General features: G+C 39.2%; 1 long non-coding RNA gene across 1 annotated transcript; it reads left to right on the forward strand.

Moving 5' to 3' along the window:
- Positions 1–31: 31 nt before the first annotated feature.
- LOC104008419 (uncharacterized) lies at positions 32–20,705 on the forward strand. Its single transcript, XR_682997.5, has 3 exons — positions 32–165; positions 6,798–6,864; positions 19,816–20,705. It is a non-coding gene; the product is annotated as an uncharacterized LOC104008419 (long non-coding RNA).
- The last annotated feature ends 5,829 nt before the right edge of the window (positions 20,706–26,534 follow it).

Here is a 26,534-nt window from a genome sequence, read left to right on the forward strand (position 1 = left end):
GGTAGGAAGCAATTGTTCTCAAACTTCACTAGCCCCGTCGGCGCGGACGCTTGTCGAGAATGCAGATTCCTGGGTACTGCCAGATACGGTTGGTGATCTTGTAGGGCTGGAGTGGAAGCCATGAATCTGCATTTTCATCATTTCTGGCCCTCTGCCCGGACTGAGGTGATTGACGGGGATTCGTAGTGGCCCCAAGGGGGCACGCAGAACCTCGGCTGCTGTGCATTTATCACCTCTTTTGTTCCCGGAGGCCGCACCCCAGGTCCAGTTTACACAGCTGCCAACTCCTTTTTTTGGTTCCCACTAGAATCTGGGAAGAAAACTCGCCCTTTGCTTCTCCGCCCCACACCCGACGACGGAGTGTCTAGGGGTCTGGTCGGCCCTAGCTGTGCGGAGGGCTAGGCCTGACGAGCGGGCGCTGATGCGGCGCAGACCCCGCCAGACCTCTTGGTCGGCCCGGGGTAGGCTGGGGAGCCGCGGGAACAGGACTGGATAGGGAAAGCGGCACCGCAGCGTCCACGGGCAAGCTGAAAGTCCGCTTGATGTCTTTGCATCACAGTGGCGCCCTCCCCGCAGGAACGCCCGGCCGCCTGCACCGAACGTTTGCCTGCGGGGAACGGCCAACCCGCCCTGAAATACTCTTTTTGTGGGCTGCAGCTTTCGGGTATTTTAAGCCATGGTTCTGTGCCCTTCCTTGTTTTCAAAAACACCACAGCCAAAGGCTGCGGGTTGTGTGCTTTCATTTTGTGTTAAGTTCTGTGGTGGAGACCTGGAGTCTGTTTTTCCAAATAGGCACCTTGAAATAGATACGCTTCTTAAGCGGGGAAAGTACGAGTAGGTCCTATTATTTGCAATGTTTTAGCCTTTCCAGACTCCGTACAAATGACTAAATGAAGATTGGATCGTATTTTCAGGCACTGCACCAATGATAGAAAATTCCCAACTTGGGGTCAAAAGCAAGGGCAGCTTTCGTTTTTCTTAAATATGCTTCTGATCAAATATCTAAAGTGTTGAAAGAAACCTAACCCTTAATAACACAATTTACAGGAGTGCATAATTTCCTAGGACTGACATTTAGTTCCAAATGTTTTAAAGTCAATTACAACATCATCTCACCCTATAGTAAGCTGTCCATATATTCTCATTATTATTTTTAAATTATTTATATTAAATCAGCTTCATTTGAACTTTAACCATAAATGCATAAATCGTTTTTGGGAAGGGGGTACAGTCGCGCTTGAAGAGCAAAGGATTTCGTAATTGCAGGAGTTGTCTCGCTTCAGAATAATATTGGAATAATATATTTTCGTGTTTCATATTTTAGAAAAACCTTTTACATATGTGCTCCCAAACCAATCTTTTTTTATTTTTTATTTTTTTTATTATTATACTTTAAGTTCTAGGGTGCACAACGTGCAGGTTTGTTACATATGTATACATGTGCCATGTTGGTGTGCTGCGCTCGTTAACTCGTCATTTACATTAGGTATATCTCCTAGGGCTATCCCTCCCCCCTCCCCCCACCCCACGACAGGCCCTGGTGTGTGATGTTCCCCACCCTGTGTCCAGGTGTTCTCATTGTTCTATTCCCACCTATGAGTGAGAACATGTGGTGTTTGATTTTCCTGTCCTTGCGATAGGCTCCCAAACCAATCTTTACACATCTTGTTTACATCTTCATGAAGAGGGAAAACCCAAAATATTAAACTGTTAGGCAGAATAGTGTTTAAATAAGTACATCTAAAGTTTAGGAATTAGGTCCTGATATGATTTGACTCTGTGTCCCTACCCAAATCTTATATCGAATTTTAATCCCCACGTATGGAAGGATTAAAGTGATTGGATAGTTAAGTGAATTCTCACACGACCTGATGGTTTTATAAATGGTAGTTTTTCCTGTGGTCTCACATGCTCTCTCTCACCTGCCGCCATGTAAGACCTGCCCTGTAAGACGTACCTGCTTCCCCTTCCTCCATGATTGGAAAATTTTGTGAGGCCACCCAGGCATGTGCAGCTGAGTCAATTAAACCTCTTTCCTTTATAAATTACCCAGTCTCGGTATTTCTTTATAGCAGTGTGAGAATGGATTAATATAGGGCCCCAAATCTGAAGTGTCTCATAATTAAAGTTCATGAAACTTAACTTTTTTTGTAATCGTTGTGTCAAATTATTACAGAATGTTGATGGGACAGATAAAAAATACAGACAATGTAGAACTCAGACCAGTAATACATAGCTAGCGCTTATTGAATACATAATGTAGGCCGGGGAGCTATTGTATACGCTTTTTTTGTTTTTGTTTTTGTTTTTTTGAGTCAGGGTCTCACTCTGTTGCCCAGGCTGGAGTGCAGTGGCACGATCTTAGCTCCGTGCAACCTCAACCTCCCAGGCTCAAATGATCTTTCCACCTCAGCCTCCTGAGTAGCTGGGACTACAGGTGCATGCCACCGTGTCTGGCTAATTTTTGTATTTTTTTATAACGATGGGGTTTTGCCATGTTACCTAGGCTGATCTCAAACTCCTGGCCTCAAACGAGTCACCCGCATTGGCCTCCCAAAGTGCTGGGATTACGGGTATGAGCCACCAGGCCTGGCCTATACACTTGTAAATGTATTAAGTCTTTTACTGTTCACAACAATTTTATCAGTTGATTAACCTTATTTTACAGATAAGGAAATTAAGCACAAAGAGGTAAATAACTTGCCCCAGTTCCAAGAACTAATTAGTGGCAGAACCTGGATTAGGTGTGATGCTGGTTGTGGGAACTACAAACTGTGTTTATGTGCATACTTGATTTATATTAGGCAGAAAACTATTGTGAATAATATTACAGTAATGTATTAGGTAAGGAGGCTGAGCCTTACCATTAAAAAGGACTCTGATCAGCCACCAAGAAGTCCTTGGCCAGGCATGGTGGCCAATGCCTGTAATCCTAGCACTTTGGGAGGACAGGGCAGGAGGATTGCCTGAGCCCAGGAGTTCGACACCAGAGCAACATAGCAAGACCCCATCTCTATAAAAATAATAAATGCATAAATAATACATAAAATAATAATAACAAGAAAAAGTCCTCCATTGTTCTAATCTCTAAGACCAACTTTTCTCTCCAATTCTTCTGCCATCACTCTAGGCTTACTATCAGTTTCCTTAACCAATCTCTTAGCTACCAGACAATCTCTATCAAATTTATCCTGCACACAGAAAAGCACTTTATCTAAAATACAGACATTAAAGTCTTTTTTTTTTTTTTTTGAGATGAGGTTTCACTATTGCTCAGGCTGGAGTGCAGTGGTGCCATCATGGCTCACTGCAGCCTCAACCTCCTGGGTTCAGGTGATCCTCCCACCTCAGCCTCCCGAGTGGCTAGGACTACAGGCACACACCACCACCACACCAGGCTAATTTTTGTATTTTTTGTAGAGATGAGGTCTCGTCATGTTGCTCAGGGTAGTCTTGAACTCCTGGGCTCAAGTGATCCTCCTGCCTCAGCCTCCCAAAGTGTTAGGATTACAGGTATGAGCTACTGTACCCAGCCTAAAGTCATTTTTTTACTCAAAGTTATCCCATTGTTGGCATGATCAACTCTTTAACTGGGCATTTAAGGTTTTCATTAAACTGGTTTTGCTTTTCTTTTTTACTTTTTACAGAGACAGGGTCTTGCTATGCTGCCCAGGCTGCTCTCAAACTCATGGGCTCAGGCAATCTGTCCGCCTCTGCCTCCCAAAGTGCTGGGGTGGCAGGCATGAGCCAGCCACCACACTGACCCAAAAGTGTTTTTGCTTTTAAAATTTGTTTTCAATGTTACACAGTGACAGTGCTAGGTGGGAAGTAAGGCAACTATGGACAGGAATGTCTGGAGCTCCCTCTCCTTAGCTAGTGATCTTGTGATGTGTAGTTTACTTGTTCTGGCTTAAAGGCCCAAGTTTGAGGTATTCTTTTTGTTGTTTTGTTTTAATTTTAATTTTTATCCAAGCAATGCAAGCATAGAGTTGAAAAATTCAAGTAGAACTAAAAATATTATAGACAATAACAAAAAAACATTTCTTGGCTCCTTCTTCAGATGCAATCCCTTGTAACATTTTATGCCATTCAGGAGTTCCAGACCAGCCTGGGAAACATAGCAAGACCCTGTCTCAAACAACAACAAAAACAAATCCAGTAACTCTTAGGTTTGTGAAAATTGTCAGAATCAAGATAGAGTCACTAGTGTGGGGGAAAAAAACAAACAAACAAAAAAACCCAGACAAATAGAACCCAGGAAGGCCATTAAGAGGATTCTCATGCACAGATGCCTGCTAACAAAAACTGTCACAAAACACTGCAAAAACGCTGTCAAAATCTTAGACAAAAAATAGTTCTTCAAGGACATCTCCCCAGCAACTCCCTGTGCAGTCTTGGGCCATAGTTTACTATGGCACACATATTCCCACTGGAATGCTGTATTCCCAAATAAACATCGTTTTCTTCTAGAGAGCCTCCCTCTGTTATTTAGATTGAAAGATTAATACTACTGTTTTTAGTTTCCACTTCCCTGAAGCAGGAAAAAATTTATATTCCTCTACTTGTGTAAGAATTTGCCTATGCAAATGTTAATTGGCTCTATAGTTACTGATTATTCCAGTGATATTTCAGTGCCCCTTTCAGATAAATGATTTGGGCAACGCCCCAACTGCTCACCTTTTAATCCAGATCTGGTTGTGGTTAAAAAAAAGAGCAGGAATATACAAAAATTAACTGGGCATGATGGGGTGCAAGCGTATAATCCCAGCTGCTCCGGAAGCTGAAGCAGGAGAATTGCTTGAACCCAGGAAGTGGAGGTTGCAATGAGCTGAGATCACACTATTGCACTCCAGCCTGGGTGACAGAGCGAGACTGTCTCAAAAAAAAAAAAAAAGGCCAGGCGCAGTGGTTCATGCCTGTAATCCCAGCACTATGGGAGGCCGAGGCAGGCAGATCACCTGAGGTCAGGAGTTTGACACCAGCCTGGCCAACATAGTGAAACCCCGTCTCTACTAAAAATACAAAAATTAGCTGGGTGTGGTGGTGCACGCCTGTAGTCCCAGCTACTCAGGAGGCTGAGGCAGGTGAATCACTTGAACCCAGGAGGCAGAGGTTGCAGTGAGCTGAGATTGAACCATTGCACTCCAGCCTGGGCAACAGAGCGAGACTCCGTCTCAAAAAAAAGAAAAAGTCAGGATTGGTGTGTACAGCAGGTACAGCAGAAGGTGAAGGAGGGCTGTTCACTCAGAAAAGAACTGTGGCAGATATTGCAACATCTCTAGTGTAATTCTCTTTGATTTATAAAAGGCTAATTACTTTGTTACTTTAAATCATGAAATGATGACACACCTCACAAATAAATGTCATATACTCCTTTTCTAAACCCTGCAGTTGAAACTGTTGGTCTAGAAAATAAACTAATTATTGGGTCCCAAATTGAGAGGCTTGAATATTACAAATCAGACACTTTCTCATATTTTCGGGGAGAAGGACAGGTTTACTTGTATTGAGAACCCAAGTTTCAAATAATAATAATTTAATTAAAATAATTTTTTTGAGATGGGGTCTCACTCTGTCGCCCAGGCTGAAGTGCAGTGGCACAATCTTGGCTCACTGCCACCTCCGCCTCCTGGGCTCTAGTGATTCTCCCACCTCAGCCTCCCTGGTAGCTGGGACTACAGGTGCCCACCCCCACTCCCAGCTTTTTTTTGTATTTTTGGTAAAGATGGGGTTTCACCGTGTTGCCCAGGCTGGGCTCAAACTCCTGAGCTCAAGTGATCTGCTCACCTTGGCCTCCCAAAGTGTTGGGATTACAGGTGTGAGCCACTGCACCTGGTCCATTAATAATCATTTGTCTGGAACATACAGAGTACCTTCACAATCTCTGTCTCATTTGAAACTTGAGACAACTTATTTAATTAAGCAGGGAGGTATTCTTTTCCCTGTTTACAAGGAATGAGGAATCTAAGTTGATGGGTTTATGCAAAACTATATGCAACATACAGTTTTTGGAATAGGCAGTGCTTGGATCAGTTTTCCTGATTCAGATCAGTGTCTTTTATACTTCCTTTTCTTAAGAAAGTTTTCAGGATTGGGATAATGCAGTTACAAAGTACTTCTGCTAAGTTATTGATCTTGGGCTAAATAATATAGTCAGAACTGTCATTTGGAAAAACAGTATGTTCTTCCAGAGTTGCCCTCTTACAGAAGGTGAAAATTAATCTTACTCCCTTAACTTTCTCGGGAAGGTTGATGTTAAACTTTTAAAAGCCATCCCTTTAAAAAGAATGCTAGATATAGACAATTTTTAAAGCCAAAGTGAAGGTTTACAGGTCATTTAAACACTCAATTACTTGGGGAGAAACTGAAATGCCAGCGGATGGGGTTATTTATAGCACTGTGCTGAGAGCCAGTATATATATTTATTTGTACGAGAGTGGAATCCTGGCTCTGGATCATTTCCTGACTTGTTTGAGACTCTAAGCAAGTCATTTATTATGTCTGTATTTTGGAATTATAGCCTTGCCTCAAAGGTGTGCTCTGTGATTAAATGAACTTCTATTTGTAAATCTTGTTTAAATTTTTCTGATGAAAGGCATATCAGTGTTGATAGCTGTGGAGGATAAGAACGCTGACAATAATAATGAGTACGATAATATCAGTGCCTTGAATTTATGCAGTATCATTACTTCGGGGCTTTGCGTGCCTCCTATGTAGCATGTAGTCTATAACAAAAAACTGTAATTACAAACATTTCACAAGAAATCATTCTTATTGTGATTTTTTTTTACTTGCAGAATTGAGCATACCACAAAAAAGTTCTCATTTTGTGTCCTCCCATCCCATTCTCCTCACTAACCAAAGGTAACCACAGTTAATTGTTTTTTATATATCCAGATGTATATGTATGTATATTAGTGTATATGACTGATATATTTTATAAATTATTCCACAATTTATAAAATATTTATAATATTTTGGCCTTATCAATATGCCTTGAAGAAATTTTCATGTCAGCATGTAAATCTTTCTTTTTAATAGGTGCATAGTTTCCCAGTTGATTTATTTAATCATTCCCTTATGAAAAGATTCTTGAGTTGTTTCTAATTTTTCAACATTAGAAACAATGCTACAATGAATGTCCTGTATATACATCTTTGCACATCTGTGTGTGTACTTCTGTAGGTTAGATTTCTAACATGGCTTAAACTTTCAGGCTGAAAGGATATGTATTAAATTGTACCCCAGAAAGCCTTACCAATGTACACTTCCATAAATAGCACACAACAGTATCTTTCTCCTGTGGTCAACGTTGCTTTGTATAGTATCAGTCTTTCTAAATTTTGCCATGAAGATTAAAAACTCATTTTAATTTTCTTAACTACTAATGAGGTTGAGCATCTTTTTGTAAGTTTATCAACCATTTACATTTATTCTTCTGTGAACTGCCTGTTCAGAGGCTTTCCCATTTTCCCTGTGGGGTGAGTTTCTGTTTCTGTTTCTCTTTCATTCTTTCTTTCTCTCCCTTTTCTCTCTTTCTTTCTTTCCTTCTTTTTTCTTTCTTTCCTTCTCTCTCTTTCCCTTTCCTTTCCTTTCCTTTTCCTTTCCTTTCCTTTCCTTTCCCCTTCCTTCCTTCCTTCCTTCCTTCTTTCTTTCTTTCTTTCTTGACAGGGTCTCACTCTGTCACCCAGGCTGGAGTGCAGTGGTGCAGTCATGACTAACTACAACCTCAATCTCCTGGGCTCCAGTGATCCTCTTGCCTCAGCCTCCCAGGTAGCTGGGATTACAGGCGCATGCCACCATGTCTGGCTGATTTTTATTTATTTATTACTTCCATTTTTCTGTAGAAACGAGGTCTAAGTTGCCCAGGCTGGTCTGTGTCTTATTGATTGTAAAATCTCTTAAAATATTTGATTATGAATACTGGGTTAGGTATGTTTCCCACCTTGCTGTTACATTGTTATCTTTTTTCTTGCTGAAGAAAAAGTTTTTAATATTTATGAAATCAAGTCTGGTGTGGTGGTGCACACCCATAGTCTCAGCTGCTTGGGAGGCTGAGGGGGGAGGGTTGCTTGAGCCCAGGAAGTTGAGACTGCTGTGAGCCATGATGGCACCACTGCACTCCAGCTTGGGTGACAGAGCAAGACCCTGTCTCAAAAAAAATAAATAAAATTATGAAATCAGTCTTTTCATTTGTCAGGCTTTTAAATAATTTTTTAAAAGTCAGGCTTTTAAAGAATTAACGTTAGTTAATTCTCAGAAGTTACAATGTTAGTTTTATTCAGAGTCTTCCTGAGCATTGCAACCCGGGAGAGTCTTTCAGAGAGTCTCTGTTAGACTGCTTCAAAGCAGCGTTTCAGCCCTCGCTTCTATACAGGCGGTGGAGGTTCTGCATGTGCTCGGAAGTTATCTAAAGGTGCTCAGAGGTTACATTAGAGCAAAATCTCATCAAAGTCCAGGAGCGAGAGTACGTCTGGTTATAGATTACAGAGGTATATTCATTAATCCTGTCAGATGTTATCTTATGGATAGGAAAAGGCAATGGCTCATTGAACTTATCTTTTCCAAAAATGCAGTGATTCAGACATGGGAAACTGTGCTCTATCCTGCTTATGGTCTTCAAGCATTTTTCCAGAGAGCTGAGCTCAGTCACTGAGTCAGGGGTTTGGGAGGTTTATGCTGACAAGCAGAATGAGCAAACGTGGTTCTTCACAGCAAGGGCAGATGGTGTGGCTAGCCAGAGGCAGATGTTTGCTACTTTGCCTCACATATTTATGACTTTTGGGATTTGTGTCTTCTTAAGAAGGACACTCTTCTACTACCCCTACCCTAAGATTATAAAATAGTGTCCTTATATTTCTGCTATTTTTAAAAGCATCAAGTGCTCTTTAATCCTTGTGAGGTGCATTCTGAATAGCTGTGAGAAAGGAACCTATTTTATTATTTTACCAAATGTTTAGCCAGTTGCTTCAAATATGCTAATTAGTTCATTTTAATCCCAGTAATTTGAAATGCCATCTTTCAAAAATATCAAACATTCGTAATTCTTGATTCTATTTCTAGACAGAGCCATTTGCCTAATTCAGTATTAATATTGCATTATTTAATTTTTACTATTTTCTGCAACTGCATAATCTATCTTGATATTTGATATACAATGTTTTCCCTCATTCTTTTTTTCCCCCCAGAATTGCAGGGCAAAATCTTGTGCATTTTTTCTTCAGTAGTAACATTAGAATGAGCTTTTTAGACTCTGTAAATAATAACACTGGGATTTTGGTTAGGAATTATAGATTAAATGTAGGAGAGTTGGCATTTTTATAGTAGTGAGTCTTTTCAGTCTGGATCATCGTGTGTTTTTCCATTTATTTAGGCCACCATTTAGGTCTGCTTTTGTCTTTTTTTTTTTTTTTAGGATTTTCAGTATATTTGTGTAATTTTCTTTATCTGAGTTTATTACAAAGTTAATTCTCTGTTATTTTATAGTTATGGTTTTTATCATGAATACAGTTGTAAAATTCTATTTTCTAATAGTTAATTATTGATGAGAGAAGTTATTTATTATTAATATTTTTTCTGTATCCTACCTGATAATTTAATTTTTCTTTTATTATGGAAGATTTCAAATATATACAAAGTAAACAGAATAGTTATGAACTGCCACGTACCCACCCCAAAGTTTCAACAATGATCAACATTCTGCCATTCTTGTTTTGACTCCCTTCCTACTTTCTACTCCCAAAATTGCTCTTACTTTTTACAGTTCTTTTTTACCTCTTAGATTAAAAAAATTTAAACAGTTTATTTTGAGATAACTGTGGATTCACATGCAGTTGGGAGAAATAATACAGAGAGACCTCATGTACCCTTTACTCACTTTTCCCCAGTAGTAAAGTCTTACACAACTCCAGTACAATATCACAACAAGGAGGTTGACATTGATACAATCAAGATAAAGAGAATTTCCATCACCTCAAGAATCTCTGGTGTTGTCTCTGCCACTCCCACTTAACCCCTGGCAACCACTAATCTGTTCTCTATTTCTGTAGTTTTGCCATTTCAAGAATGTTATATAGGCCAGGTACAGTGGCTCATGCCTGTATTCCCAGTACATTGGGAGGCCGAGGCAGGCGGATTGCGTGAGCTCAGGAGTTTGAGACCAGCCTGGGCAACATGGTGAAACCCCCATCTCTACTAAAATATAAAAAATTAGCCAGCGCCTGTAGTCCCAGCTACTCAGGAGGCTGAGGGAGGAGAATTGCTTGAACCCTGGAGGCAGAGGTTGCAGTGAGCTGAGATCATGCCATTGCATTGCAACCTGGGCGACAGAGAGTGTTATATAAATGGAATCATACATTATTAGATAACTTTATGAGATTGAAGTTTTTTCACTTAGCATAATTCTTTGGAGATTCACCCAGATAGTATAACAATAGTTCATTCCTTTTTATTGCTGATCAGTATTCCATGGTATGGGTATACCACAATTTGTTTAACCCGTTACATGTTGAAGGACATCTTGGTTATTTCCAGTTTTTGGCTATTATGAATAAAGGTGCTATAAACTTTTGGGTACAGGTTTTGTGTGAACATGAGTTTTCATTTTCCAGGATATATGCCTAAGAGTGCAATTATATGCATGGTATAATGGATGGTAATTGCATGTCTAACTTTTTAAAAAATTGAAAAGTTTGGCTGTACCATTTTCCAGTTTGGCTGTACCATTTTACATTTCCATTAGCTATGTATGAATGATCAGGTGTTTCCACATTCTTGCCAATATTTGGCATTGTTACGATTTATGTTTTAGCCATCCTAATAGGTGCATAGTGATATCTCACTGTAGTATTAATTTGCGTTTTTCCCATGGCTAATATGTTTGAACATCTCTTAATGTGTTATTTGCCATCTGTATATCTTAATTGATAAAATGTCTCTTCATGTCTTTTGTTTTTGTTTATTTTCTGATTGGATTTTTTTTTTTTTTTTTTACTGTTGTGTTTTAGGATTTTTTTTTGTTTTGGTGGGGGGACAGGATCGTGCTCTGCCACCCAGGCCGGTGTACAGTGGTGCAATAATAGCTTACTGGAACCTTAAACTCCTGGGATCAAATGATCCTGTGGCTTCAGCCTCCCAAGTAGCTAGGATGCCTGGCTAATTTTGTATTTTTTTAGAGACAGAGTCTCACTATGTTGCCCAGGCTGGTCTCGAGCTTCTGGTCTCAAGCAGTCCTCCCTTCTTGGCCTCCTAAAGTGCCGGGATTATAGGCGTGAGAATTCTTTACATATTCTAGATGCTAGTCCTTTGTTGAAGTTTAATATTTTCTATTTGTCTATTTTGGTTTTTGTTGCCTGTGTTTTTGAAGTTTTAGCCATAAATCTTTGCCTGGACTAATGTTCCTGAAGCATTTCTTCTATATTATCTTCTAGTATTTTTTATAATTTTGGGTCTTAAGTTTATGTTTTTAATTCATTTTGAATTGATTTTTGTATGTATGATGCCTCCAGCTTTGTTCTTCTTGCTCAGGATTGCTTTGTCTATTCAGGGTCTCTTTTGGTTCCATACGCATTTTAGGATTTTTTTTTTTTTTTTTTTTTTGAGACAGAGTCTCGCTCTGTCACCAGGCTGGAGTGCAGTGGTGCAATCTTGGCTCGCTGCAATCTCTGCCTCCTAGGTTCAAGTGATTTTCCTGCCTCAGCCTCCTGAGTAGCTGGGACTACAGGCACCTGCCATCACACCCGGCTAATTTTTGTATTTTTAGTAGAAATGGGGTTTTACCATGTTGCCCAGGATGGTCTCTATCTCTTGACCTTGTGATCCACCTGCCTCAGCCTCTCAAAGTGCTGGGATTATAGGCATGAGCCACCGCGCCCAGCCCAGGATTTTTTTTTTTCTATTTCTGTAAAGAATGTAATTGGTATTTTTGTAGGGCTTGCATTGAATCTGTAAATTGCTTTGAGTAGTATGGCCATTTTAACAATATTAATCCTTCCAATTCATAAGGATGAGATGTCTTTCCATTTTTTTGTGTGTCCTTTTCAATTTCTTTCATTGGTGATTTATAGATTCCCTTGTAGAGGTCTTTCATTTCCTTGGCTAAATTTATTCCTAGGCATTTTGTTTGTAGCTATTGTAAATGGGATTATTTTATTGATTTGTTTTTCAGCTAGTTTGTTATTGGTAGATAAAAATGCTACTGATGTTTGTATGTTGATTTTGTATTCTGCAACTTTACTGATTTCATTTATTGGTCCTAAAAGTTTTTTGGTGGCATCTTTAGGTTTTTCTATATATAAGATCATGTTGTCTACAAAGAAGGACAATTTGACTTCCTCTTTTACTTTTTTTTTTTTTTTTCCTGAGATAGAGTTTCACTCTTGTTGCCCAGCCTGGAGTGCAATGGCGCGATCTCTGCTCACTGCAACCTCTGCCTCCCAGGTTCAAGTGATTCTACTGCCTCAGCCTCCTGAGTAGCTGGGATTACAGGCACATGCCACCACACCTGGCTAATTTTTGTATTTTTAGTAGAGACGGGGTTTTGCCATGTTGGCCAGGCTGGTCTCTAACTCCTGACTTCGGCTGATCTGCCCACCTTGGCCTCCCAAAGTGTTGGGATTATAGGTGTGAGCCATGGTCCTGGCCACACTTCCTCTTTTTCAATTTGGATGCCTTTTATTTCTCTCTTTTGCATGATTGCTTGGGTAGGACTTCCAGTACTATGTTGAATAAGTGTGGTGAAAGTGAGAATTTTTGTCTTGTTCTAGTTCCTAGAGGAAAGGCTTTCAGCTTTTCTCATTGAGTAGATTAGCTGTGGGTTTGTCATATATGGCCTTTAGTATGTTTTGGTATGTTCCTCCTGTGCCTAATTTGTTGAGAGTTTTTATTGTGAGGGGATCAAATACTTATCTACATCTGTTGAGATAATCATATAGTTTTTTGGATGTAATGCAACTGTTAATGTAATATATTAATTCAACTGGTACCATAACAATCAATGAGTGGTAGGAAACTCCCTATTCCATTTTATTTGTTCACTTTCATCAACATTTTTTTTCTTTATTGGGCATCCAATTTAGTAATGCCTTTTGCCAGATAATGGAGATAACATTATTCTTTATCTGAGGTGGGAAGATTGCTTGAGTCCACGAGTTTGAGACCAGCCTGGATGTCTTCGCAAAACCTCATCTCTACAAAAAATACGAAAATTAGCCGGGCATGGTGGTGTGTGCCTGTAGTCCCAGCTACCCAGGTGGCTGAGGCGGGAGGATTGCTTGAGCCTGGGAGGCAGAGGTTGCAGTGAGCCGAGAACAGGCTGCTGCACTCCAGCCTGGGCAACAGAGTGAGACTGTCTAAAAACAAACAAACAAACAAACAAACAAACAAAAAACAAAAGTTATTATTGATACGTGAGAACTTATTTCTGTCATTTTGTTGTTTTCTGCTTGTCTGTATATCCTTGGTCCCTTTCTTCCTCTTTTACTGTTTACCATTGAGGTTTAGTGGATTTCTGTAGCAGTAATGTTTGACTTCTTTCTCTTTCTTATTTATATATCTACTGTACCAGTTTTACATTTGCATGTGTTTGCTTGTTGGCAAATATTGTCCTTTTGCTTTCAGATATAGGACTGACTTAAGCCTGTCTTGTAGGACCAGTCTAGTGGTGATGAATTCCCTCAGTTTTTGCTTGTCTGGCATTTTATTTCTCTTCATTTTCGAAGGATAGCTTTGCTAGGTTTAGTATTTTTGGCTGGTAGTGTTTTTCTCTCAGCACTTTAAACATACCATTGTATTCTCTTCTGGCCTGTAAAGTTTCTGCTGAGAAATCTGCTGTTAGTCTGATGGGGATTCCCTTATACATGACTTGATGCTTTTATCTTGCTCTTTTTAGAATTCTCTTTGTCTTTGACTTTTGATAGTTTGACTATAATATGTCTTGGAGAAGACCTTTTTGGGTTGAATCTATTTGAGGATCTCTGAGCTGTATCTGGGATGTCTAAATCTCTTGCCAGACTTGGGAAGTTGTCAGCTATTATTTTGTTAAATAGATTTCCTATGCCTTTGCTCGTTTCTCTTCCTTCTGAAACTCCCAGAATTTGAACATTTGGTCACTTTGTGGTGTTCTATATGTTATGTAGGCTTTCTTCATTTTTTTCTTCCGAGTTGTCTTCAAGTTCAGAAATTCCCTCCCCTTCCCCTTCCCCTTACCCCTCCCCTTCCTCTTTCTTTCGTTCTTTCTTTCTTTCTCTCTCTTTCTCTCTCTCTCTTTCTCTCTTTCCTTCCTTCCTTCCTTTCTTTTTTTCTGAGATGGAGTCTTACTTTATCACCCAGGCTAGAGTGCAGTGGTGCAATCTCAGCTCACTGCAACCCCCGCCTCCTGGGTTCAAGTGATTCTCCTGCCTCAGCCTCCTGAGTAGCTGGGACTACAGGTGTGTGCCACCACGCCCAGCTAATTTTTGTATTTTTAGTAGAGACATGGTTTCACCATGTTGGCCCAGCTGGTCTCGAATTCCTTACCTCAAGTGATCTGCTCACCTCGGTCTCCCAAAGTGTTAGGACTACAGGCATGAGCCAATGTGCCCAGCCAGAAATTATTTCTTACGCCTAATCTAGTCTATTGTTGAAGTTGTCTATAGTATTTTTTATTTTATTCATCGAATTCTTCAGTTCCAGGATTTCTGTTTGTTTTTTCTTTTTTCTTTTTTTATGAGACGGAGTCTCGCTCTGTCGCCCAGGCTGGAGTGCAGTGGCGCGATCTCGGCTCACTGCAAGCTCCGTCTCCCGGGTTCGTGCCATTCTCCTGCCTCAGCCTCCTGAGTAGCTGGGACTACAGGCGCCCGCCACCACACCTGGCTACTTTTTTTGTATTTTTTAGTAGAGACGGGGTTTCACCATGTTAGCCAGGATGGTCTTGATCTCCTGACCTCGTGATCCATCCGCCTCGGCCTGCCAAAGTGCTGGGATTACTTTGGCATGAGCCACCGCACCCGGCCACCTGTTTGTTTTTTATTAAATGATATCTATTGCATTGTTGAATTTTTCATTCAGATCATAAATTGTTTCCTTGATTTCTATTTTTTACCTGTGTTCTTTTGTAACTCACTGAGTTTCTCTGTTCTTTTCAAGCATTTCATAAATTTCCTTTTCTTTCAGATCTGTTATCAGAGAATTATTGTGTTCCTTTGGAGGTGTCATGTTTTGTGTTTGTGTGTGTGGTTTGAGACAGGGTCTATCTTTATCACCCAGGCTAGAGTGCATAGTTCGCTGCAGCCTCAAAGTCTTGGGCTCAAGGGATCCATCTGCCTCAGTCCCCCAAGTAGCTAGGACTATGGGCATACACTACCAGGCCTGGCTACGTTTTTATTTTTCATAGAGATAGGGTCTTGCTATGTTGCCCAGGCTGGTCTCCAACTCCTGGCCGTAAGCAATTCCCCTTGTTGCCTTATTAAGCACTTATTTATCTGTCAGGCACTTTATTTTATTTTATTATTATTTTTTGAGATGAAGTCTCGCTCCGTTGCCTAGTTTGGAGTACGGTGGCATGATCTTGGCTCACTGTAACCCTGCCTTCTGGGTTCAAGCAATTCTCATGCCTCAGTCTCCCAAGTAGCTGGGATTACAGGCATGCATCACCACGCTCGGCTAATTTTTTGTGTTTTTAGTAGAGACAGTGTTTCACCATGTTGATCTTGAACTCCTGACCTCAGGTGATCTGCCCCCCCTCAGACTCCCAAAGTGCTGGGATTACAGGTGTGAGCCACCACACCCAGCCTCCAGTGCCTTTAAATAATTTTAATTTTTTTTCCAGATTTTATTATTGTTATCTAAACGAGGGTTAGTATAACCAAGGTACTCTGCCAGTATGGGCAGATGAAAGTCCCTAGTTACTGAATTTTGTGTGTTGATCTTTTTTTAAAAGTTTTAATTTTAAAACATTTAAATAGTTTTTGGAGTACAGGACAAGTTCTTTAGTGGTGATTTCTGGGATTTGGTGCATCTGCCACCTGAGCAGTGTACATTGTAACAAATATGTAGTCTTTTATCCCCCTCCCACCCTTCCCCCACCCCAAGTCTCAAAATTCTGTTAATTCATTCTTATGCCTTTGTATCCTCCTAGCTTAGCTCCTCCCCACTTATAAGTGAGAACGTGTGATATTTAGTTTTCCATTCCTGAGTTACCTACCTTAGAATAATGGCCTCCAGCTTCATCCGAGTTGCTACAAAAGACATTATTTCATTTTTTTTATGGTTGAGTAGTATTCCATGGTGTATATATACACCATATTTCTTTATCCACTGGTTGGTTGATGGGTACTTAGGTTTTTTCCACATTTTTGCAATTGCGAGTTGTGCTGCTATAAACGTGTGTACATGTGTCTTTTTCATATAATGACTTGTTTTCCTTTGGGTAGATACCCAGTAGTGGGATTGCTGGATTGAATGGTAGTTCTATTTTTAGTTCTTTAAGGAATCTCCATACTGTTTTCCTTAATGGTTGTACGAGTTTACATTACCACCAGCAGTGTAAAAGTGTTCCCTTTTGACCATACCCACACCAACATCTATTGATTTTTAACTTTTAAATTATGCCCATTCTTGCAGGATTAAAGTGGTATCTCATTGTGGTTTTAATTTGTGTTTTCCTGATAATTAGTGATGTTGAACATTTTCTCATATGTTTATTGCCTCCTTTTTTTTTTTCTGAGACAGGGTTTTGCTCTGTTACCCAAGCTGGAGTGCAGTGGTGTTATCTCAGCTCAGTGCAACCTCTGCTTTCTGGGCTCAAGTGATCCTCTAGCCTCAGCCTCCTGAGTAGATGGGACTACACGTATGAGCCACCATACCTGGCTAATTTTTGTACAGATAGGTTTTCACCTTGTTGCCCAGGCTGGTCTTGAACTCCTGAGCTCAAAGTGACTCACCTACCTCAGCCTCCAAAAGTGCTGGGATTACAGGCTACCACGCCCAGCCTGTATATCCTCTTTTGAGAATTTTCTATTCATGTTCCTTGCCCATTTTTCAATAGGCTTATTTTTTTGTTTGAGTTCCTTATAGATTCTGGTTATTAGTCCTTTGTTGGAGGCATAGTTTGCAAATATTTTCTCCCACTCTGTGAGTTGTCTGGTTACTATGTTGATTATTTCTTTTGCTATGCAGAAGCTCTTTGTTTAATTAGGTCCCATTTATTTATTCTTGTTTTGTTGCGTTTGCTTTTGGGTTCTTAGTCATGAATTCCTTGCCTAAGCCAATGTCTAGAAGGGTTTTTCTGATGTTATCCTCTAGAATTTTTATGGTTTCAGATCTTAGATTTAAGTCTTTGATCCATCTTGAATTGATTTTTGTGTAAGCTGAGAGATGAGGATCCAGTTTCATTCTCTATAGGTGGCTTGCCAGTTTCCCCAGCTCCATTTATTGAATAGAGTATCCTTTCCCCAGTTTGTGTTTTTGTATGCTTTGTCAAAGATCAGTTGGCTGTAAGCATTTGGTCTTATTTTTGGATTCTCTATTCTGTTCCATTGGTCTACATGCCTATTTTTATACCAGTAACATGCTGTTTTGGTAACTATAGTCTCATAGTATAATTTGAAGTCAGGCAGTGTGATGCCTCCAGATTTGTTCTTTTTGCTTAGTATTACTTTGCCTATATGGGCTCTTTTTTGGTGCCATATGAATTTAAGAATTGTTTTTTCTAGTTTTGTGAAGAATGATGATGGCATTTTGGTGGGAATTGCATTGAATCTGTAAATTGCCTTAGGCAGTATGGTCATTTTCACAATATTGATTCTACTCATTCATGAGTATGGCATGTGTTTCCATTTGTTTGGGTTATCTATGACTTCCTTCAGCAATGTTTTATAGTTTTCCTTGTACAGATCTTTCACCTCCTTGGTTAAGTATATTCCTGAGTATTGTATTATATTTTGCAGCTGTTGTAACAGGGATTGAGTTCTTGATTTGATTCTCAGCTTGGTTGTTGGTGTATAGCAGTGCTACTGATTTGTGTACATTGATTTTGTATCCAAAGAGTGTACTGAATTCGTTTATCAGATCTAGGAGATTTTTGGATGAGTCTTTAGGGTTTTCTAGTTATACGATCATACTGTCAGTGAACAGCAACAGTTTGATTTCCTGTATTTCTATTTGGATGCCCTTTATTTCTTTCTCTTGTCTGATTTCTTTAGCCAGGCCTTCCAGTAGTATGTTGAATAGAAGCAGTGAAAATGGCATCTTTGTCTTGTTCCAGTTCTCGGGGGAATGCTTTCAACTTCTCCCCATTCAATATTATGTTCAGTGTGAGTTTGTCGTCTATGGCTTTTATTGCTTTGAGTTATGTCCCTTCTATGTTGAGAGTTTTATCATAAAGTGATACTGGATTTTCTAAAATGCTTTTTCTGCTTTTTTGTTTTTAATTCTGTTTCTGTAGTGTATCACATTTACTGACTTGTATACATTAAATCATTCCTGCATCTCTGGTATGAAACCCACTTGATCATGATGTATTATCTTTTGATATGTGATTGGATTTAGTTAGCTAGTTTTTTGTTTTTGTTTTTTTAGGATTTTTGCATCTATGTCTATCAGGGATACTGGTCTGTAGTTTTCTTCTTTTGTTAAGTCGTCTCCTGGTTTTGGTATTTGGATGATACTGGCTTCACAGAATGACTTAGGGAGGATTCCCTTTTTCTCCACTTTTGGAATAGTTTCAGTAGGATTGGTACCAATTCTTCTTTGAATGTCTGATAGAATTCAATTGTGAATCCATCTGGTCCTGGACTTATTTTTGTTGCAATTTTTAAAAATTACTGATTCATTGTTACTGCTTGTTATTGGTCTGTTCCAGGTTTCTATTTCTTCCTGATTGAATCTAGGAGGGTTGTATATTTCCACAAATTTGTGTGTTGATCTTGTATTTGCCCATTCTTTACTAAATATCTTATTAGTTCTAAAATTTCAGCTGTAAGTAATATTTCCCTTTCTCATGTTGGTACCTCTTAATTACTTTTCTTATCAAATCTCATTGTCTACAACTTATAGTCTAAACTTGGAGATGACACAGCAGGTATCCTTGTCTTGTTCCTGACTTTAGTAAGAATACTTCCAATGTTTCATCATGAAAGCATGGTATTTTATGTAGGCTTCTAATAATTCTTTGTGAAGGAGTTTCTCTTTTTAAAATTAGAAATAAGTATTTAATCTTTACAATGCTGTTTTTAGCATTTACCGAGATGAACACATGATTTTCTCCTTCAATCTGAGTTTATGTAATTAATTACATTATACATTTCCCAATGTTGAGGCATCCTGACGTTCTTAGAATAAATCCTACTGGGTCATGATGAATTGATTTTAAAAAATAGTATAATGTTAGATTTAATTAGGTAATACATTATTTATAATTTTAAAATTCATATTTGTAGTTGAGACTTGCCAGAGATTTCTTCTTTTGTTTTCATGGTCTATTGTCCTCCAGCTTTGACATCAGGTTTATGCTAATCTTTAACAGACACTTAGCCTGCCAACTTGATGTAATCCACAGTAATGTCTCCCTGTAAGATTTCTGAAGAGATTGGTGTGAGGTAGATATTATTATCATCATTTTTTTTTCAGATGTGGTAACTGAGGCACATTGAGAATTATAGTGTCTAACGTTTATGATGTAAGTCAGTGACTAGCAAACTACTTATTTATGAAAATACTACAATTATTCTTTTAATTTCTGGGGTTGAGAGGAGGGCAAAGAATTATTACTCCTGTGATCCTCTCCAGCTACTCAAACTAATATTGTTGTTTATTTCTGTTTCTCTCTGTTTTTACTAGGCTAGGAATTATCTGTGAATGTAGGACCACTGGATTTGCAGTCTTCATCTGACACTGTGGAGAGTTTCTAGGAATGAAACAGATATATGGCCTTGGGTCCCCTTTTTTTTTCTTCTTTTTTTTTTATAGAGACGAGCATCTCACTATGTTGCCTAGGGTAGTCTTGAACTCCTGGCCTCAAGCAATCCCCACCCGACCCCGCCTCTCGAAGTGATGGGATTACAGGCATAAACCACCACGCCTGGCCAGAAGGTGCTTTAACACCAAATCTGAAAATTGTTCAGAAGAGAAATGTTGAGCATGAACACCATCTGTGCGAGTCATTTACTTATTGCCCCTCACCTCTAAATCTACCTTCTGTACTCTTCTTCCCTGTAATGATGGGGCTAGTTGTCCTCAAACTGTTTCTCAGACTTCTTTGTAAGCTTGCTTCCTGTTCAGTTCTGCCAATAGGGGTCACTAGAGAGAGACTGGGAGGCAGAAGGAGAGAATATGCTTCCTGTTTTTTCTGTTCTTGTTAATGTTGCTTACAGGACCAGCAATGCTTCTTCACCTAGAGGCACTTCTCCCAGCAGTGGCAGTGCCACTTCAGCTTCTTTCAGCACTACTGGAATCAGCCTCAGTGATTCCCCCTGTACCCACTCAGGGATTATCAACAGCAGCCAGATGGTTCTACCTTCCACAAAGATTGTGGTTGCAATTCTGGGCTTCTAAGTTCTGGTTACTTCATATTTTTCCTTTTGTTCCTCCAGCCCTAGAGGTGGTAGCTGCTTTCTGAAGTTATTATTTCTAGATGACTTTTGGTTTTTCAGCCTTTGTATTTTGCTTTTCAGCCCTCTAATGCCTGTATAACCAATTTCCCTGTAATAAATAAATTTCCTCCATTGAAATACCTAGTATGGCTTTTTTTTGTTTGTTTTTCTGACTGGACTGACATAAAGAGGACTGCTCATTATATGCCAGCTCAGAACCACTTAATTATGAAAATAGTATATTCATTGTCTCCACTCCTCCAAAAATTCTGAGATTAATTTGTAGATGTCGCCGGCCTTGAATGAAATGCTTAGTTCCTTGCCAATGGAAAACAAGATTCTGGTAATCTATAACATAAGTAGGATCATGATTAATTAAAGTATCATCTATGGTTTCTTGGGAAAAAATACCTATTGAAGTAGTTGCCTTCAGGGATCAAGTGGCTGCTGCATTTTACCATTGTGGTAGTACAGATGACAACAAGGACTGTGAGTGGGATGACATCTATGCACTGGAAACCTTACAGGCAGAAAGTGACAAATTGAAGACTTTGAAGTCTAAGTTCAAGTCAAATTGAGACAGAGAACTTCTATAGCAACTTTGAAAAAAGTTTCTGATTTCTTATAGCTATAAGATCAACATTATTAAAAATATAACTAGGTGGGTTGCAGAATTAAAATGGAAATTAAATTTAGAGACTCATCAAGTCATTTATGTGACAATAAGGGCACTGGGAGCAAGCGGGATTCTAAGACTTGCGTTGGACTTGGATGAAGCTAAATGCCCAGGTCCCTCTGAATAAGCAGAAGCAGTCCCTCTTATAACAGAGAAGATTGCCAGGCGCGGTGGCTCACGCCTGTCATCCAGCACTTTGGGAGGCCGGGGAGGGTGGATCACCTGAGGTCGGGAGTTCAAGACCAGCCTGACCAACACGGAGAAACCTTGTCTCTACTAAAAAAATACAAAATTAACCAGACGTGGTGGTGCATGCCTGCAATCCCAGCTACTCAGGAGGCTGACGCAGGAGAATTGCTTGAACCCGGGAGGCTGAGGTGGCGGTGAGCCGAGATCACGCCATTGTACTCCAGTCTGGGCAACAAGAGCGAAACTCCGTCTCGGGAAAAAAAAAAAAAAAAAAAGGCTGGGCGTGGTGGCTCACGCCTGTAATCCCAGCACTTTGGGAGGCCGAGGCGGGTTGCGGTGAGCCGAGATCGCGCCATTGCACTCCAGCCTGGGCAACGAGTGAAACTCCGTCTCAAAAAACAAAAACAAAAACAAGAGAGAAGATTGACCTTTCCTTCTTGAAAACTCTATAATCAATTCATCTGAAGCAGCTGCCTTACAAGGGATACTTATTATCCTCAAGACCCATCCCCATTGCTGATTATTTTTTAGTCTAGACCTAAACTTGAGTTAGATCTCAGCATACTCAAACAGAATGGAGATTCAGACCTGGGGAGAAATTGCCTATACCTAAAAAAAAAAAAAAAAAAAAAGGCAGGATTTTGATAATTCATATAGAAAAAACCAAGAAAATATGTGTGAGAATAGTATACAAGGGTGTTAGGCTAAAAGGAACAGAATATAATTTTGTCTCAGGATTAACATATTGATATAAGAACATTTACCAGATAGTCTAGATTTAATGTTTTAGATAAAGCTAGAAATGACTCTAATAGCTTTCTGGAATGACTAAATTTTTGACTCATTGATGGCCTACATTCGATGAAGTTTGGTGCCATAACTTCTCTTGCATAATATTTGAAAGGACTCCAAAAGCTAAAGAGAGAGCAATGTTGGAATAGATTTTCATATGAGACCAGTGTACCCATTTCTCTCTCCTACATCTTTCAAGAAGTCTCAGAGGAGATTTCCTTCCCTAAAGCAAAAAGAAAAACATTAGTGAGGAAGATACGAGGATCCTTGACAAGCTCTGTGGTGTGTGTTCTTTATAGCCCAGGAATGATCATGGAAGATATTGGCATTGAAATGGACATAATACCACCGTTTATTCACCTTAATAATATTTCTCTGCCCGCTTTTCTTTCATAAACACACGTGAAGCCCTATTCTTCTGGAGCAAGAGGAATTGCTAGAGGAAGTGAAAAGTGTTTGCATTTCAGATCTCTCTTATTTTTGCCACTGACTGCTGAAAATTTTTGTCTAGCTACTCTAGGGAGAGGTGGGAATTTCAAAGATTGCTGAAGATAATAGCAGACCTGGCCCAAGTGTTCTCAAATCCTAACTCTTAGTTACTAAAATGAAGATGAAAAATGAGGGCAGTTATACAAGAAACTAAGATAATGTGTTATCAGTTAGGACTGCCATTTTTCCAATTCTCCCAGGACCTGTAACTCTACCAATGACACCCTTTTAAAAATTTCAAATTAAGTCACCAGAATTGAGATAGAGAAAGTAATTTTATCACTCTTCAAAGAAACTACATTGGATTTTTTCTGGAGAGCCAAGCCATTTCACTGATAATTTTAGTAGAATGATTTGCATGTTCTCAGAATTTTATTGAAACATTATTGATTTACTGAAGGGCCTTATCACTGACATAGTAATAATTTGTTTCCTCCACTGAAAATAAGAAGTCACTTTTAAAAGGAAAAGAAAATTTGTGATAGTCTGAAGGAGAATGTATCTTGTAGCAGATTCATATATATCTAAATTTAAAAAATTCAATACCAACTTGTCCATAAATGCACCAAACCTTGGTTAATACATAGAACTCTTGGTGATTAAATGCTTAACCATCATCATCTGTAAGAATCCGAATGCTTGTCCTGAGGCTTTGCCTGTGCCTTAAAATCCTGCATATTACTACTTTACCATCTTTACAGCTCAGGTCTTGTAAATCCTAGGGCGCTAGGGGAAGAAAGTACCTGCCAAGGTATACAAACTCATGGTATGTTTGCCTAAGGGTAGGGAGTCATAAAACTGGCAGCAGGCGATTTTCTTTTCTTTTTATTATAGGTCATGCATTTGATCTCCCTACTTTTCTCAAATTTGTATGGGGCCGGGCCAGCAGCTCTGCGTTTGAGTGGGTTGTATGGGAATGCTTTCATTTTCTCCGCTAAACCTGCTCTCAAATTATCACTTTCTAGCATCTACTGATGGATCTTAGGGATGTTCATGTTTCCTAAGAAATTTAGCCCCATAAAAGGTATGAAGAGATTTACCCAAGTAGCAGATAAAGTTAAGGGATGTCACTTCCATGATGTGCAACTCTCCCACTAGGGTTGCAGCTGGGACACTATCAATATTCACTTTTCCACCCCTCCCATCTCCTTTTTACCCCTAGCCATGGCAAACATGGAATAAATACAGCACCGATTCTCCACATTTTTTATCTCAAGACCACTTTGCACACTTAAAAATTGAAGATTCAAAGGGCTTTTGTTTGTGAGTTGCTGATTAGAAATTGAAATGAGAGAAAATTTTAAGAATTGATACATCCTAAAACACAATAATAAACCTACTACATGTAAATATAAATAACATATTTTATGAAAAAGTACTGTTTTTCAACACAAGAAAATTAAAGAGTAGCACTGTTTTACATTTTTACAAATTTCCCTAATGACTGCTTAACAGAAAACAGTTGGATTCTCACATCTGCTTCTGCAATGGGTCTATTGCAATATATGGCTTTGGTTGAAGTATATGAATAAAATCCAGCATTACACAGATATGTACTTGAAAAAAGGAGGAGTATTATAATAACTTTTTCAGATAAGTGGGGATAATCTTCTTTGATACTACACCAAAACTGGACAAGTCCTAGCTAGTTTCTTAAAGGATGGTTCCAATGTGGAATCTGAAACCACAGCAGTGAAAGTTATGTAGTCTATTATGTTAAAATCTAGTGCCCTATTTTGTACCTTGAAAATTTCTATTACCCATGCATGATTTTGTACCATGATGCACTGGCCATTTGGAAAATATTGGTTCATTGAATTATGCATATCTTTCAAATGTTGACACATTTCTTTGTACAGCATCAAAAACCACATTCATTAATATTACCACTGATTTCATTAAAAAAAATCATAGTATTGGGATGATGTCAAGCTTATAGTGGCATATACAAGTTTCCCAAAATTCTAATTTTTGCTTGAAAGCTAGAATGTTATCATTGGATACAAATACTGCCAGTTGTTTTTCTTGCAGACTCACTTCATTCATTTTTGAGAAAATGTCTGACAGATAACCAAGTCTGAATTACTGTAGTTTGGTGTCTGTTGTTCTTTCAAGAAAAAAATGGTGTTCCGTAAAAAAAGCAGCTAATTCAGCTTGCAGCTCAAACAATTAATTGTACAAGTGCTTTTTCTTGAGATAATCATTAGATTTTGGTATTCAATAGAAGTGCCTTATACATCCCATTTGGTCACACAGAATGTTAAAAGACCCAAAGGTTGAGATTTTGATGACATTAATAATTTTTACTGCTTCACCAGGGCATTCTTATGTGAAACAGTTTTTTTCCCCCTCCTGTGAGTATCTGGCGATAAAGAATATAATGACTATTAGTATCAGTTAAGTGTCTGCTTTGGTTTAAATGTTATTGTTTCCTCTAAAATTCATGTGTTGAAAACTTAATCCCTATGGCAACAGTATTGGGAGGTGTATGGATTAATGATGTTATAAAAGGGCTCACAGGAATGAGAGTGGCTTTCTCTCATTTCTGCTCTTCTGCCATGTGGGGACCTGGCCTTCCTCCCCTCCAAAGGACACAGCATTCACGTGCCATTTTGGAAGCAGAGAAACTGGGCCTTCACCTGCCAATGCCTTGATCAACTTTCAGAATTGTGAGATAATTAATTTCTTTTCCTTATAAATCATGTAGTCTCAGTTATTCCATTATATTAGGTTGGTGCAATTACTTTTGCACCACAATTTTTTTTTGCATTATCTGCTGGGAGAACCAGCCCCCAGTATTTCAACGTAGATTCTTTCTATTTTCCCTAAGTGTCGGCCGGTCTGAGAAATAAAGAGAAGGAGTACAAAGAGAGAAGTTTTACAGCTGGGCCTCTGGGGGTGCCATCACATATTGGTAGGACCGTGATGGCGACCCTGAGCTGCAAAACCAGCAAGTTTTTATTAGGATTTTAGAAGGAGAGTAGATGTACAAATAGGGAGTAGGTCACAAAGATCACATGCTTCAAAGGGCAATAAAAGATCACAAGGCAAGGGCAAAATTAGAATTACTGATGAGGGTCCATGTCCTGCTGTGCATGCATTGTCTTGATAAACATCTTAACAGGAAAGAGAGTTTGAGAGCAGACAACCGGTCTGACTAGAATTCACCAGGCTAGAATTTCCCAATCCTAGCAAGCCTGAGGGCACTGCGGGAGACCAGGGTGTATTTCAGTCCTTATCTCAACCGCATAAGACAGACAATCCCAGAGCAGGTGTTCATAGACCTCCCCCCAGGAATGCATTCCTTCCCCAGGGCTATCAATTATTAATATTCCTTGCTGGGAAAAGAATTCAGCAATATTTCTCCTACTCACACATCCATCTATAGGCTTTCTGCGAGAAGAAAAATATGGCTGTGTTCTGCCCAACCCCGCAGGCAGTCAGGCCTTATGATTATCTCCTTTGTTCCCTGAAAATCACTGTTATTCTGTCCTTTTTCAGGGTGCACTGGTTTCATATTGTTCAAACACACGTTTTACAATTTGTACAGTTAATGCAATCATCACAGGGTCCTGAGGTGACATACATCCTCAGCTTACAAAGATGACGGGATCAAGAGATTAAAGACAAGCATAAGAAATTATAAGAGTATTGATTGGGGAAGTGATAAATATCCATGAAATCTTCACAATTTATGTTCAGAGATTGCAGTAAAGACAGGCATAAGAAATTATAAAAATATTAATTTTGGGAACTGATAAATGTCCATTAAATCTTCACAATTTTTGTTCTTCTGCCGCGGCTTCAGCTGGTCTCTCCAT

The sequence above is a fragment of the Pan troglodytes genome, chromosome 9 (assembly GCF_028858775.2).
Source record: "Pan troglodytes isolate AG18354 chromosome 9, NHGRI_mPanTro3-v2.0_pri, whole genome shotgun sequence".
Lineage (NCBI taxonomy): Eukaryota > Metazoa > Chordata > Mammalia > Primates > Hominidae > Pan > Pan troglodytes.